Here is a 16,580-nt window from a genome sequence, read left to right as displayed (position 1 = left end):
GTGTTACTGATAAGTCGCATATATGTACAGTATTTAATAATCACTTTCTGAATATAGCAGTTGAACTAAATAGAAACCTAGTCCCAACAGGGAATCATATAGCGCTCTTAGAAAAAAGTGTTCCGAGACTGTTACCTGAAATGCTCCTCCATGATACTGACAAGAGGGAGATTGAGTTAATAATTAAATCACTAAAGACCAAGAACTCTCATGGATATGACGGGGTATCTAACAGAATACTGAAGTATTGTTCTATGTATGTTAGCCCAGTACTTAGCCATATCTGTAACTTTTCCTTTAGGAGTGGTCGGTTTCCTGACCGATTAAAGTACTCGGTAGTGAAGCCACTTTATAAAAAGGGAGACAGGGATAATGTTGACAATTATAGACCTATTTCTATGCCATCAGTGTTTGCTAAAGTTATCGAGAAGGTTGTATATGCAAGGTTACTGGAGCATTTAAATTCACATAATTTGCTGTCAAATGTTCGGTTTGGTTTTAGAAATGGTTTAACAACTGAAAATGCTATATTCTCTTTTCTCTGTGAGGTTTTGGATGGATTAAGTAAAAGGTTGCGAACGCTAGGTGTTTTCTTTGATTTAACGAAGGCTTTTGACTGTGTTGACCACAAAATGTTACTGCAGAAGTTGGACCATTATGGAGTAAGTGGAGTAGCTTACAATTGGTTCGCTTCTTACCTTAAGAACAGAAAGCAGAAGGTAATTCTCCGCAATATTGAGAGTGGTAGTGATGTTCAGTCCCAATGGGGCACTGTTAAGTGGGGCGTTCCCCAAGGGTCGGTGCTGGGGCCACTGCTGTTTCTTATTTATATAAATGATATGCCTTCTAGTATTATAGGTGAATCAAAAATATTTCTTTTTGCTGATGACACCAGCTTGATAGTGAAGGATCTTGTGTGTAATATTGAAACAATATCAAATAACGTAGTTCATGAAATAACTTCATGGCTTGTGGAAAATAATTTGATGCTAAATCACAGTAAGACTCAGTTTTTACAGTTTCTAACACACAATTCAACAAGAACCGATATTTTGATCAGACAGAATGGGCATATTATATTCGAGACGGAACAGTTCAAGTTCCTAGGAGTTTGGATAGATAGTAAGCTGTTGTGGAAAGCCCATGTTCAGGATCTTGTTCAGAAACTAAATGCTGCTTTATTTACCATTAGAACAGTATCTGAAATAAGTGACACTTCAACACGAAAAGTAGTCTACTTCGCATATTTCCATACGCTTATGTCGTATGATATTATTTTTTGGGGTAATTCTTCTGATTCAAAAAGGGTATTTTTGGCTAAAAAACGGGCTGTTCGAGCTATATGTGGTGTAAGTTCGAGAACCTCTTGTCGACCCCTATTCAATAGTCTGGAAATTCTGACATTGCCCTCACAGTATATATTTTCTTTAATGTCGTTTGTTGTTAGCAGTATTAGCCTATTCCCAAGAGTTAGCAGCTTTCACTGAGTTAATACTAGGCAGAAATCAAATCTGCATGTGGAATGCACTTCCTTGACTCTTGTGCAGAAAGGAGTGCAGTATTCTGCTGCATCCATTTTCAATAAGCTACCACAAGAACTCAAAAATCTTAGCAGTACCCCAAACACTTTTAAGTCTAAACTGAAGAGTTTCCTCATGGCTCACTCCTTCTATTCTGTCGAGGAGCTCCTGGAAGAGCTAAAAAATTAAGCAAATTCCAGTGTTACATTGTTGATTTTCTTTATTTAAATTTACGACTTGTCACCTGAATATGTTTTTTTATATTTCATTTTATCTGTTTCTAATATCGTGTTATAATTTCATGTATCGACTCGTTCCATGACCATGGAGACTTCTCCTTAATTTGGTCCCACGGAAAAATAAATAAATAAATAAAATGAAAGGTGCTACTTGTCATAATGCTGTGCTGTAAGTAATGTATTTGAAAGTTACTAGATATCTAAGAACTACATTGAAGTGCCGAAGAAACTGGTATGGGCAAATGTGTTCAAATACAGGGATATGTAAACAGGCAGAATACGGCGCTGCGGTCGGCAGGACCTATATAAGACAAGTGTCTGACACAGTTGTTAGATCGGTTACTGCTGCTACGACGACAGGTTATCAAGATTTGAGTGAGTTTGAACATGTTACAGTCAGCGCACGAGCGATGGGTCAGCATCTCCAAGGTAGCGATGAACTGGCGATTTTCCCGTACGACCATTTCAAGAGTGTACCATGAATTTCAGGAATCCACTAAAACATCAAATCTCTGACATCGCTGCGGCCAGAAAAAGGCCCTGCACGAACGAGACCAACGACGACTGAAGAGAATTGTTCAGCGTGACAGAAATGCAACCCTACTGCAAATAGCGACAGATCTCAATGCTGGGCCATCAGCAAATGTCAGTGTGCGAACCATTCAATGAAACATTATCGACATGGGATATCGGAGCCTAAGGCCCACTCATGTACCCTTGATGACTGTACGACGCAAAGCTTTATGCCTTGCCTGGGTTCGTCAACGCTGACATTGGACTGTTGATGACTTGAAACATGTTGCCTGGTCGGACGAGTCTTGCTTCAAGTTGTATCGAGGGGATGGACATGTATGGGTATGGAGACAACCTCATGAATATATGGACCCTGCATGTCAGCAGAGGACTGTTCAAGCTGGTTGAGGCTCTGTAATGGTGTGGGGCATGTGCAGTTGGAGTGACATGGGACCCCTGATACGTCTAGATACGACTCTGACAGGTGACACATACATAAGCATCCTGACTGATTACTTGCATCCATTCATGTTCATTGTGCATTCTGATGGACTTGGGCAATTTCAGCAGGACAATGTGATATCCCGCATCGTCAGAATTGCCACAGAGTGGGTCCAGGAACACTCTTCTTGAGTTCAAACACTTTCGCTGGCCACCAAGCTCTGCAGACATGAACATTATTGGAGCGTATCTGCCAGCGTGTGCAGTGCCAACAGTAAAATTCGGAGCCAGTGGTGTTATTGTGTGGTCTTGTTTTTTCATGGAGGAGGTTTGCACCTGTGTGATAGTTACTTGTTGGGACAAGACACGAACCTAACTCCTAACCGTGATTTACTAGTAAAGTGAAAGAAAAGGTACAGCTGAGGAAAATGGTGTATATGTTATCCTGTGCAGAACGTACTTAGATTGACTGTCTTAATATGTATGAAGTATTCTTTAGTCATGATATGAGGAAGAAATCACGTGCTTACAATGTATGGCCTGTCTAGGAAAATGTTGTGCTTAAGCACGAAGTTTAATCACCTAAAAAGAACTTACGAGTGGGAAGGATAATATAAAGCCAACATCGTCATTATTATGACTTGGTCTAAAAATTTTTTGAAACGTAAATGTTAAGCACTTGCTTAGTTATGGTTACAACGCATGAACATCCTATTGACTTAGCACACAAATGATCATGATTGAACTTATGAACAAGTCTATATCTAATCTGTAACATCCAGCAATACGGGCCATATGAAATAGTTGGTCATTATTCAAGATTAGTATATTTGACCTGAAGTGGTCTAGAATCAAGTCAAAACTCATGTACGTGCCTGATTGAGCTTCATGACGAAGTTATGGTTATGGGTTACAGAAAACACTAAAGTAGGAGATAATGTGGCGGCAGTTGTAACACTCCCTTATTATTTGGTGTATCCGCTCGTTCGCGGATCTGAATAGCAGCCCAAATTAAGTAATTAATTAATGTGACCGTGTACCTAATGGGGCTGGCAATCGGATTGGACTGCTTGGGAGTTGTTACATTCCATTCTGTCCTTCTCAAATGCTGCAATAATGAAATGTCTGGTGGTAAGAGAACAACAACACAGCTTCACTAATCAAGACCTATATTCATCTCAAAACCACAAAGATAAGGAGACAGCCACTGCCTTCGTCAATACACTGTTAATGACGGCTAATCTAGACACAGGCTTCCTCGCTATTCATAATCGTCACACGCAAAATACAATCATTGTAATCCAACACTGTAATCCAAATAATGCCGGCGTGGTAGACGCGGAATCTCAATAACGGCACACAAATATCACTGAATCACTCTGTTAATTATACTCTCTCACTTTCCCGTATAATACTAACACAAAGGGGTTAAACCGCGGCGATGGCCACTCCCTTTGTCGGTAATTTGCATTATATTAACTGCTGGCTTCTGCACAGCTCTGCCCGCCTCGACGGGAACCTACCCAACACAGCACTGACTACTACTCCACTCTCGCTCTCGCGACCTGACACACTAATCGATAGTTGCCCTGTCGACCTGTGTGAGTGCAAACTTAGTAGTAAGGGCCTGCGGACCCCTTACATCCCCGCCCTCGAAAACTTCTTTAGAGCCGCAGGCGAAAAAGAATCGGCAAGGGAAATTAAACATTACTACATTCGAACAAAACACACAGTGTAAATAATTAATGAAATTACAATTCACTAAATAATCCCTCGACTCCGGTAGTGAGCTGCCTCCACAACAATTTTTTACAAAAAGGTTATACTTCTCATAAACATCGTATTGTCCAAATTACAATTTTTATATCAACCAGCAATAGTCCTCTCTAGTCCAATATTGAATGAAACACATAACATATACACTCAAAAATTATTACTTAAACACAGGACATATGAATTACTATACTACAAATTAGTTATTACAGGTTTTATACTCATTCTTAGATAATCTCCGACATGAAATGTGCAATTCTAATTGTAATACATCACAAAACACAATGTAAATAAATCTTTCCCTTTTTTTAACTGTCCGTTTAATAACAAAATGTCCTAAATATATCTTAGCAAGTTTATTCGGGTCCTTGTAGCCCTCACACTTGACCGGACCTCACCTGGAGTGTCATTCAGTTTTTTTCGGTTCCTCCACCTCTTCCTCTATAATCAGATGAATGATTAAAATGATCCCTTGGGTCATTACTTTCCTCTTCTATATGCACTGTGTCACTCATTCGCCTATCCCATCTTCTCTCATGATCTCTTGGTTCTTCACTTCTTCTCCAATCATTTCTCCATTGACGTTCACCACCATGGTTCCTGTACCTATGACCACCACCTCTTCCTCTATAATTAGACGAATTACCAAAATGATTTCTTGGGTCATTATTTCCCCCTCGGTTTTGATCATTAGGTTGATTGTGTCCCTGTGATCGAACAGATTCCAACTGTTCCAGTATTTTCATCAAGGCCTCCCTATCTTCAATTAGGCTCCCGGATACAGTTTCTTGCATTCTCTGGCTCATTCTTCTTTTTATCGCTGATATCATTACGTCATCACTCAGGGGTTGTTCCAAGGTCTCGTTCAATTCCCACAAATGTTCGGCAAACTCTCTCAACGTTCCTCCCCATGTACTAAGTGACTTGCGGTGTAGTAGGTCCTCAATTGCTGCACATTGATGGCTTTTGGACCAGTATTTCTTCAAGAATTCCTCTTCAAACTGGTCATAACTAGTAGTCCCTTCCTTCTTCCTGACTCCCCAAGTGAAGGCCTCACCCTCCATTCTATCTATTGCAAATTGAATCTTGTCAGAGTCCTTAAGGTGTGCCGGGAAAACTCCTTTTAGCCATTTCATAAATATCATTGGGTGCAACCCTCCTTTCGGTCTAAATTTCTGCCCTGTATTATTTTGGATGCACCGATTATCACTGCTCATCAATGTAACGACCTTACCTCCCCCAATGGCTAAGGTGGCATTGCTAATTCGCTTATCAATTTCTTCTGTCTTGCTCTCCAATTGCTGCACTCCCTGTTGTAACTGCTTGACCTCCATCTCAACCCTCTTGTTATCCTCTTCTCGTTGCACGGCTATAGCATTTCTCAGATTGACAGCTAGTTGGTTTTGCCTATCTCCTATCCCCTTAACCGCCTCATTGCATTGTTTCTGCATCTGCGTCACCTCGGCGATTCGATGATTGCAGTTTGTTTCCACTTCGTTGATTCTTTCTCCCAGACATCTGCTTGTGTCTGTATATGTGTGGATGGATATGTGTGTGTGTGCGAGTGTATACCCGTCCTTTTTTCCCCCTAAGGTAAGTCTTTCCGCTCCCGGGATTGGTATGACTCCTTACCCTCTCCCTTAAAACCCACATCCTTTCGTCTTTCCCTCTCCTTCCCTCTTTCCTGATGAGGCAACAGTTTGTTGCAAAAGCTTGAATTTTGTGTGTATGTTTGTGTTCGTTTGTGTGTCTGTCGACCTGCCAGCACTTTCATTTGATATATATATATATATATACACACACACACACACACACACAAACACACACACACTCTCTCTGTAAAAACTGTGTGTGGAACACTGCCATCATAATTCTGGCCTGGTGACCACTGCCATTGAACTTAGGGAATGGCAGCAGAATTATGTTTAAAGCTAAAGTGTGACTTGGCGAACATCGCTCGGAGCAATTCCACATGGCAGTGTGATATGGGACTGTCTTTGAAAGTAGGTAATTCAGCACACAGTTTGTCAAAGATCTGTGAGAGGGGTCAGTTTCCAACAAAGCTGGTACGTACCGGGCGAGATCCATGATAGGAAAAGTGATTTTACCATGATTGAATCCATTACCTGGAATGTGGCAAATTACTGCTGGAGGCACTTCTCATATGCTTCCCATTCTTCTACCATCTCGGCGTATGGTGGGGACAATGAGGACAACAAGGCTTCCTAATATTTGTGCCCCTCTTAACTGCTGTAACAGAAATTGCTGTAACATGAGTTCCATCGACGCACCCGGTAAGATGTCATGTTGTTCTGGTTCTGTGGTTATGTAATGAAAACGAAAAATGCCCACACTCATCACCGATTATGCTGTAACTCCCAACATAAAGAATGCATATATTGAATGATCACACAATGGATACAGTGTACGGTGTAGCTATGTGGCAAGATGAGTGCAGTACAGTTCTAGTTACAATACATAGGCTACAAACCTATCTCACTCCCTTCTCAACTATAGCTTCCCTTTCATGTCTGTAGACTCCTTTCACTGCAGTCAGGTTCCTGAAAAAGTTGTAGGTAACATACTACCCCTGCTACCTTAAGAATTTCAGGTAGCAGTGGTCAGCTGCTGGGATACAACCAAAATGTTGGCCATCATTGCGCAACTGGCACATATGATGTGACAGTCACTCCACATCCAGTATTGCAAAGCTTAGCCACCAGGGGAGACACTGCAGCCAAGTGACCATGCGTAACAGCTGCGCAGGCATATGCATGCGCCACCTGCAACATGATGTGTAGGTATGCACTAGCTGTCCAGCGATCACCCTCGATCCGTTCTTGCTCATCATGCTGTTTACTATGCCACCTAGAACTGTACTGTGCCTTTATTGCCACATGGCTACATCTTACATTACATCCCATTGCTCTCCCACCATTGGTTACAAATCCATCCCTGTTGTCACCATATGCCAAGATGGCAGAGGAATGGGAAGCCCATGAGAAGTGCCTCTGGTAGCACTTTGCCATATTCCAGGTAATGGATCTAGCTATGGTAAAATCACTTTACCTGTCATAGATCTCGCCCAGTATGTACCAGCTTTGTTGTAAGTTGGTCTTTCTCACGGAAGTGGCACACATGACTTTTGACAAAATGTGTCCTGTATTATCTACTTTCACTGACACTACTGTATCACACTGCCGTGTGGAATTTTATCAGTTGTAAACAACTTAATCAGTCATACTGCACATGGGCGGCTGGAATGCAGAGACTTCGTAGGAAATGCTGTTTTGGTGACTGCAGTAAATAAGGGGTGATGATTAAGGATGTAATTATTTGGGAAGCTCCAGATAATGATGTGTGTGAGAAGGCTGTACAATTTGAGGACCCTAATTTGAGGACATTTTAAAATGGGACCAATCCTTCTAAATTTCCCAGGCTGTGGGACGTTGATTAGAGTTCTGAGCTGAAGTAGCAGCTGTCTCGTCAGACTTCGGGGAGAGATTAAACTTTGCTGACACATCAACTGGCACAACAGTAGAGTGCAAACACTGCCACACTCTGCCTTTACCTCATAAACAAAGCAAGAAGTCTGGGCTTCCTGACCGGCATTCCTCACAGGTGGGCACAGTGAGAGACGTGTTGGAAGGAAGGAGATATTGCATCTGTCTGCTGTGCTCTTGAGGGGGGGGAGGGGGGGGGGGAGAACCACTTAATGGATATAAGTGGAATTTCGTCAGCATCTCACTCGACAGTGGCGTCACCTAGGGAACCATTCATCACACTCACTTTGTGCAATAATCTAATTCACCTACAGATTGAAACCAGTGCTATGCCTCTATCCCTGTTAAACTTTCAAATGTATCCTCAGTTGGGATTGTTGCTCTTTCAGTCCACAGCAATGTACAAAAATATCATATGATGCTCCACCTCCCTTGTGGTCCACAGCATCCATGCAAAGAACCTATTGGAACTTGACGTCGTTTCCAATTTTGGACATGTCATCCACGACTCAGTCCGCCTGGTCTCAGAACAAGTACCATTTTGGGAATTGGAAAACCTCCTTATGGATTACTCTGATATTTCCTCTGGGGCTCTAGGATAAGTGAAGGACTTTATGACACACATTATATTAAAGAAATCGCACTGCGGGATGCCATTAAGAACGAGCTAGATAGATTTACAACCTTGGATATTGCTGAACCTGTGTCTGCGAGTGAGTGCGTAACACCCTTGGTTAGCATGAAAAAACTGTCGGGGAAACAGTGCCTGTATGGAGACTTTAAGATTACAGTGAATTTCCAGTCAGGGATTGATGTGTATCCTACTTAGAAACCAGTTGAGCTTTTCTCTGCACTTGAGGGAGGCCAGTATTTTTCGCCGATCTATTTCTCTGAAACTTGCTTACAACTACCCCTGGATGAGGAATTGGGCAAAGTTCTGGCAGGAAACATGCTACATGGATTATATTGGAGCAGACTCGTAGTTTTCAGGGTGGCCAGTGCCCCAGTGATCCTTCAGAGGTTCCTTGAGCAACTACTGCAGTACGTTCTTGACGGCATAAATTATCTAGACGACATTTTGGTGACAGCAGTCGTAATGGGAGAACACTTAGGAAACATATAGCAGCTGTTCCACACCATCCCATCCCATTCCATGGTCCTTAAATGGAATCTTGAAAAAATCTCTCTCACCAGACGAGGTGGTGCAGTTGTTAACACACTGGACTCGCATGACCCATGTATGGTCATCCTGATTTAGGTTTTCTGTGATTTCCCTAAATTGCTTTAGGCAAATTCCGGGATGGTTCCTTTGACAAAGGGCATGGCCAGTTTCCTTCCCCATTCTTCCCCAGTCTGAGCTTCTTTCTCTGTCTAATGACCTTATTGTCAATCGGACGTTAAACACTAATCTCCCTCTCCTCCATCCTCAGAAAATCTCTCTCTCTCTCTCTCTCTCTCTCTCTCTCTCTCTCTCTCTCTCTCTCTCACACACAAACACACACACACACCTATCTCAGCTATTGGTGGAATAATTAGGACACATTATCTTTTGCAAAGGTATTGAGCCTACACTGAAGCTGATTCTTAGGAAAAATAATGTATTGAGGTAAATTTATCCAGGGGTGTCAATTGCACACGAGCTCGAAAACCTGTGGAAGAAGGGCATGCCTTTTGTATGATGGGAGGCATGAGGTTAGGTATTACAGACCTGCAGCAGGCCCTCCTGTCGGCATTGTGTCTCACAACATATCAGTGGAGCAAACAACTGGTGGTGGCGGCAGATGTCTCTGACTGGGGCCAGGGCCTGGGACCTATGGCCTGGGGCCCATCCTGACTCATAGAGATGTGTATGGCTCTGAAAGTTCAATTACATTTGCTGCACAGGAGTGGTATTCACAGATTAAAAAGAAGACCCCCATGATCATCTTTGTGCTGAAGAAATTCTATCTATGCTGACACACACAAAACATTGTATAACACACAGTGACCACGTGCAAGACACAACAGTGTATCTCACACACACACACACACACACACACACACACACACACACACACACACATACACACACACACACATGGATGAGAGAGAGAGAGAGTGAGAGAGAGATAAAAGTAAACAAAATTCAAATTTGCCGTTTATCTCGGTCGGGAACAAATGAGCGCTGACAGTGTTAGGACACACAACAACATACTTCACACTGTGTTTTGCGAAGTGGAAAGGTGTTTGTAAAATCAAAATTATGCAATGTACTTTAATATGTGTGTGCAGTGCTCTCAGAATGCAAAAGGAGGAGGATCAGTCACAACACATAAGAAAATCATGTTTTTAAAAAATCGAGGGATGTGTTAACTCAAGGATAAAATTCACATTTACATTATTTGGTTTGCAGATGACAAGCTATTGGTGCAGGACACTATACAGATGTTCCTGCAAAACCATATGATGTAAAATCTTGCTAAGAACAAAAACTGTCCTTATGACTCATTATGTTAGATCAGTTACAACCAAATGTATCTTCACTTTTTACAGTTTTCAATAAACAAAACCTACTGATGATGACAGAGGTGCCAAAACATGTTTGAATAATAAGAAAAAACAATGTTATTGCATAAAAGGCAGAACATATATACAAAAATTTTAACTGAAAACATGGAAGTAATACAAGAGCTGCAAATCCAAAAGATGAAGAGCAAGATGCCCACCAAATTTCAAGTTTCTATTCTTTGCAGTTTTGGCAGGCCAGTGATGAGTGAGTGAATCAGTTAGACCCTATTTTGCCTCCCTTAGCTTTAAAAATTGCTTTATAGTTTTTAATAATGATTTATTTTCAAAAAACTTTTACCAACAATTTCACCAAATAGTGGTTAAATTTCCAAAAATGCTGAAGTACATATTTCTTTATTTCTGACTGAGTAACCAAATACATACTTCCTATGTGCTAGCTTCAGAATTGCATTATCAGTGACATATTTTCAAAAAACCTCTCATCTGTCATGTCACCTCTCTTAGGGGTGGATTTTCAAAAAATACCTTCTTAAATGATGCCTACAGTATCAGATCATCACTCTCTCCAAATTTCATGTTTTTATCCTTCGTGGTCAGAGTTCAGAGAACATGTAACAATTACACTGGTGTATAACCACTTTTGAGGTCTTACCGAGTCTGTAACAAGAGTGGCAAAAACATGACATGAGGATGAAGTGCAATCTGTAAATGGTGATTAATTATTAAATTACATAAATGAATAAACTACACAATTAACTGTTAGCTTAAAAACGCAAATTGCCATGACCAATTGAATACAGAAACAGCCTCCTTTTTTGATGCAGGGATCTAATAGTGACATTACTCTATACCCAGTTTTTGTTTGACACACCACATATTTTTTCTTATGGTGAAGATAGAATAAACAAGAATACAACCATTTTGTTTGCATTGGACGAAATTTGTACATTTTTCATCTGTAGCATGGACTGGAGCATAATACTAGTTCCAGATATCGTTCCTTCTCTGATGGAAGGCTTTGCATCAATTAGTTTTTGTCTTAATTTTTGTCTTACACTCTACACAATCTCACAAAATGCAGCTTCAGTAAAGGCCATCAGACTCGACAATTGGTTATTTTGCCCTATCAGTGCTAATTTGCACCAGCAAGATCGTGTACTCATCTTCAGTACTAACAGTAAGTCACAATTAGCCTTAACGCTCCTATCTGCTTGAGGAAGAGAGAAAGACTCGACAAGTATGAATTGACTGCAGCACCACAGTTCTCAGATACCACTCAACATGCTAATACAGATGCTCTGTCCTGTCTCCTGACAGACACTGACCCGAAGTTGACCAAGATGTGATCTTGTGCTTCCAGTTGGTTGAAGAGGCAGTGGACACTTTTTGCGCCATGAGGGTCCATGTGGCTGCAGCCATGGCCGAGGACACCATCTTACAACAGGTACAGCAGTACATACAACAGGGGTGGCCATACTGTATTCCCAGGCAGGATTCCAACACATTGTGGTGTTATTTCCACCTCTGCCAACGGTTAATTCGGGTGGACAGAGTTATCTGACTGACCAAGGATCAACGGTCTCCCCTGGTAGTCCCACTGGATCCTCTGTGCCTGACAATCTTATGGCTCTAGCACCAAGATCAGAGAGGCATCTTGCGAGCTAAACTGCTCTCCGAGCGCCATGTGTGCTGGCAGGGCATAGACTGACAGGCCAAACATCTTGTCCACAACTGTCATCAGTGTGAGCAACAGCAAGTAGCTTCCCACCAAACGTTCTCACCCTGGCACACTCGCTCGTGCCCATGGGAGCAGGTTATCCTGACTTCGTGGGTCCCTTCCTGGTTACTACCTGGCGTATTGTCCTCAGAGTATACTCTAATTTTCCATACATGATCAACTGCTGGCCAACGAGTGCAGAGGTTATGGCTGTAGTGCTCAGTAGAATTTTCACTAGCCAAGGACTTCCTCGCATGCTGGTGTCAGGCAATGGACCACAATTTTTCTCCCAGGTTTTTGGCAAGTTCTGCTGCAGAAGTGGCATTCAACACCTGCTGTCTCCACCTTTGTACCCACAGTCAAATGGTGAGGCTGAAAGACTTGTGAACTTTAAAAACACAGATGACAAAGAATGTGGCAGACATTCCTGCAGATGAGCTGCTAACAGTTTCTGTTCCGAGTTCCTACAGGTCGACGCTGATTGGGGAGAAGAGTCCAGCTGAACTCCTTCATGGCTGTCAGTTTCACACACTCCTCCATATAGTGCTGCCAACTTGTGTGAGGTCATTCATAGCACTGTCTCCACCCTTCCAGCTGGACACCTATTTGTGGCTGCGGGGTTTGGACACCAGGTTAAGTAGATTCCAGCAGTCGTCCGGCAGCAGTGGGGCCACTGCATGTTCTTTTGGGGGACCAGACAGCGACATGCCAGCTGTGGCGAGGGACTCGGCCACTGCCGCCTCCATTGGACACACACCATGGTGGTGCCACCTTTTGTTTCTCTTTCACTGGAGCCTCTGCTGTCTCCCCTCCTCCTCATGAGCTGTTCCCGTCCTCTAGTTCTCAGCTCTGTTCGCCAAACCTGACTGCATTCTCATCTCTTTCTGTTTGTAGGCTCCCCTAGATGGATCGGATATCAGAAGAAGATCAGGTTACGGTACTGACCATGCTGGCACTGCCCCCATCATTGCAGCGCTCTTCCATGCCAGGAGCCAATTTAAATGTGGAATGACTTCCACTACCAGCATGGGACCCACCAAGACTCAAAACTGTGCTGCCGGGCAGTGACTTTCTGGCTGTACACTCATGTCTGCACGGACCATGAGCTGGTAAAACTGGAGGGTCTGTCTGACACTTCCAAAGACATTGGCATGGTTCAGGACAATTCTGCACACATGGCCAAGCAGGGGTCTTCTAGCTGAGATGCCCTGCAGCTTACCTATGGAAGGTGGGATGTGGTAGCCCACTGGGCTACCAGCTAGACGCTGTGCAACAGCCGACATATCTGATATCGGCAGTTGTCTTATGTTCTGGCACCTACAGCATGACAGTCACTCCGCTTCTACTGTTGTAAAGCATGACTCCCAGTGGGAGGCGCCTTGCCCGAGTGGCTACACATGACTGCTGCGTAGGCAGCTCCCAGCACCACTTGTGATGCCCCTTGTATGTGTGCAATCATTGCCCAGCGATTGCCTTCCATCTGCTCTCTCCCATCATCTGTTTACTTCACTAGCTAGAACTGAACTGTACCTGTCTTGCCATGTGGCTATGCTTCACATTGTATACATTATGAGCTATTGTCCTGTGAGATTGTGAAATATATTTTTTCTGGGAGTGTCATATTGTGTTTTTTTATGTTGTGACTTACAATAATAGTGTATACTACTCTACATTGTCAGACCTTTCCCTAAATCTACAAGCACTACAAATGCGTGTTTGCCTTTCTTCAATCTACCTTCAATGTTAAGACGAGGGGTCAGTATCACCTTACATATTCCTACATTTCTCCAGAAGCTAAGCAAATCTCTCCCAAGGTTTGCTTCTGCCAGTCTTTGGAAATAATTTGTGTCAATATTTTGTATCCTGACTTGTTAACTGGTGGATTAGCACCTCTTTGAAACTGGGTTTTAAGTCTGAGGGTATTTCCATTGTTTCCCTATCATGTATAACAGGTGGAATAGTTTTGGCATGGTTTGTTTCCCAAGGATCTCAATAATTTTGAGGGAATTCATCTCCTTCCTCTTCCCTTTTCTTAATATTGTGTTCAGGTTTATTTCCTTTGCATAATCAATCTATATATTCGTTCCACCTGTCAGCTTTCCCTTTTTTACTTATTACTGGCTTGCCATCTGAGCACTTGGTAATCTTACAGCTGCTTTTGTTTTCTCCAAAGATCTTTTTATTTATCTGATAGGCAGCATGTGGCTTTCTCGTAACCATGTGTGCTTATGAAGTCTTAATATTTCCCATTCAGCCATTCCTGCTTATCCCTTTTTAGTATGTTCTGTCAGTCTCAATTTTCTTAGGTCTCTCATCTCTTTTGCTTGCATCATTTGCTGCATTTTGATATTATTTTTCATTTTACCTACTACACTAAAGTTACCTTGCATTATCAGAAGGTTCTTATTGGTCCTAAAGGATTTGATTTTTTGATCCTCTGCTGTCATCAGTCTCAAAGCTACCCATTCATTTTTTTGTTCTATTCCTTTCCCCTCTTTCAATGTTTTGTTGCTGGATGCACCTTTGTTACTCATTACAACCAGTTGTTCTTCCAGTTTACCCAGGTCTCATCTACCTTTCTGAAATCTCATCAGTTTTTATCTAGAATTCATTACCGATAAATTATGGCTAGAGTCCACATTTGCCCTGAAAATGATTTGCTGTTTGAAAACTGGTTTTGAAATATCTGTCTGACCATTATATAATCTATCAAAAACTTCCATCCTCTCCAGGTTTGTTCCACATGCAAAACTTTCTTTCTGGCATCTTAAACCAAACAGTGATTAAATTTTGCTCTATGCACAATTCTACCAGGTAGCATCTTCTTTTTCCTTCTCTCCATTTCCTACTATCAAATTGGTGTCTTCCTACAGATTTAAATTTTCAATCCCGTAACTATCCATTTAATTTCTTTTATATCAGCATACATACTTTGTCTTTTCATGAATTATGGATTTATTACTATGGTGGCTTTTATCTTGGTGTCTTACTGCAATAACATGTTTGCTATGCTGTTGTTAATAGTGGCTTACTCACATTCCTGTTTTCTTGTTCATTATTAATTCTACTTCAGCATTACTTCGGATTTTGTGTTGATAACACTTGACTCGTCTGACCTGAAGTCCTTTTCTTTCTGTCTTCACACATTTACTAATTTCCACTAAATCTTATTTTGGCCGATCTTTCCGATTTTTAAATTCTCCAGTCTTCCTACCCAGTTATGGAAGCTAATCTTCTGTGTTCCAGCCTGTAGAACTCTTAGACTTATTATTCCCAGTGACTAATGACTTTACTAATATTACAAGGCCAGATTGGGCAGGCAGCCAGACTAATGCCCTTATAAATACCGAAAAGGCTGCTTCCCCTTGTCCAAAACTATATTTTAATCTGGCCTCTCTGCAGATATCCCTCCAATGTGGTTGCATATATGGTATGGCTATCTGTATTATTGAGGATAAAAACTATTGGAAAATTGGGTGAAATGTCAAATATTATTTTGTTTAATCATTCCAGTATTATACAAGGAGAAGATAGTTTTCTGTACAATGTAATATTCTGGAAAATACTGATGTAGATAGTTTGCATTTCTTATCTACGTTATGTAAGATAGGAGAGAATAATTGTTGCGCTAGTGAGTGAGTTTGTAAATTGCAAATTATGCGCAATTAGTCCCCCTAATATATGTGTTTAGTCCTCATCACAATCTTCCACTACTGTGTAATTAATTGATTATGTCGTGGGGGATATTTTAACACTCATCTAGAGTAGTAACAATGTCCAAGTGAGGAACGATTTTATGTGATGCTGACTTCGCAGTAAAACATCTCCCAAGCAAATCATAGACATGGTCCATAATGGCACTCTGGCCACAGCATTCAATGATTCCTTTTTCTGTATGCAATCTGTGTGACGATCTGTATTGTTATCCATAAAAATATTGCTGCTGGCACTACCAGATGGCAGAATGGAAGGTTGGATGTTGTCATTCCTTCAGTTTTTGAGCCATCATATTTGGACATGCCAAACGATGTTGAGGTCTGTTTATTCACCAATGCAGATTCACAATACCTACCCATACCATCATTCTGCCCCCCTCAGTGTTGGATCCTTCAGCAGTTCTTATTTTGAAGAGCGTTTATTAAACACTTATTATATGTGTAAAATTTAAGCTTATTCCTCAAAATCATGTCTAGAAAGGAAATGAGGGTTAAACAAATGAATAATGAATAACTTTAGTATGGTGACAACTTATTTCCACACCATTTAAGTGTAATACGGGAATTTGTTACTTTTGGCAGATTGGCTATTGTGATAACTAATTCTTTTATTGTAATAAGAGTTCTGTGATAGATTGCAACTTGTCTGC

At 41.5% G+C, this 16,580-nt stretch overlaps 1 protein-coding gene across 1 annotated transcript in view; it reads left to right on the top strand.

The window, feature by feature from the left end:
* The window catches only part of LOC126251959 (ribonuclease H1), a 121,662-nt gene that overhangs the window by 66,727 nt on the left and 38,355 nt on the right, over nt 1–16,580 (top strand). The window lies entirely within an intron of this gene.

The sequence above is a fragment of the Schistocerca nitens genome, chromosome 1 (assembly GCF_023898315.1).
Source record: "Schistocerca nitens isolate TAMUIC-IGC-003100 chromosome 1, iqSchNite1.1, whole genome shotgun sequence".
NCBI classification, from domain to species: Eukaryota; Metazoa; Arthropoda; class Insecta; order Orthoptera; family Acrididae; genus Schistocerca; species Schistocerca nitens.
Note: the sequence above shows the minus strand (reverse complement) of the source record. Positions and strands in the feature narration are given on the sequence as shown.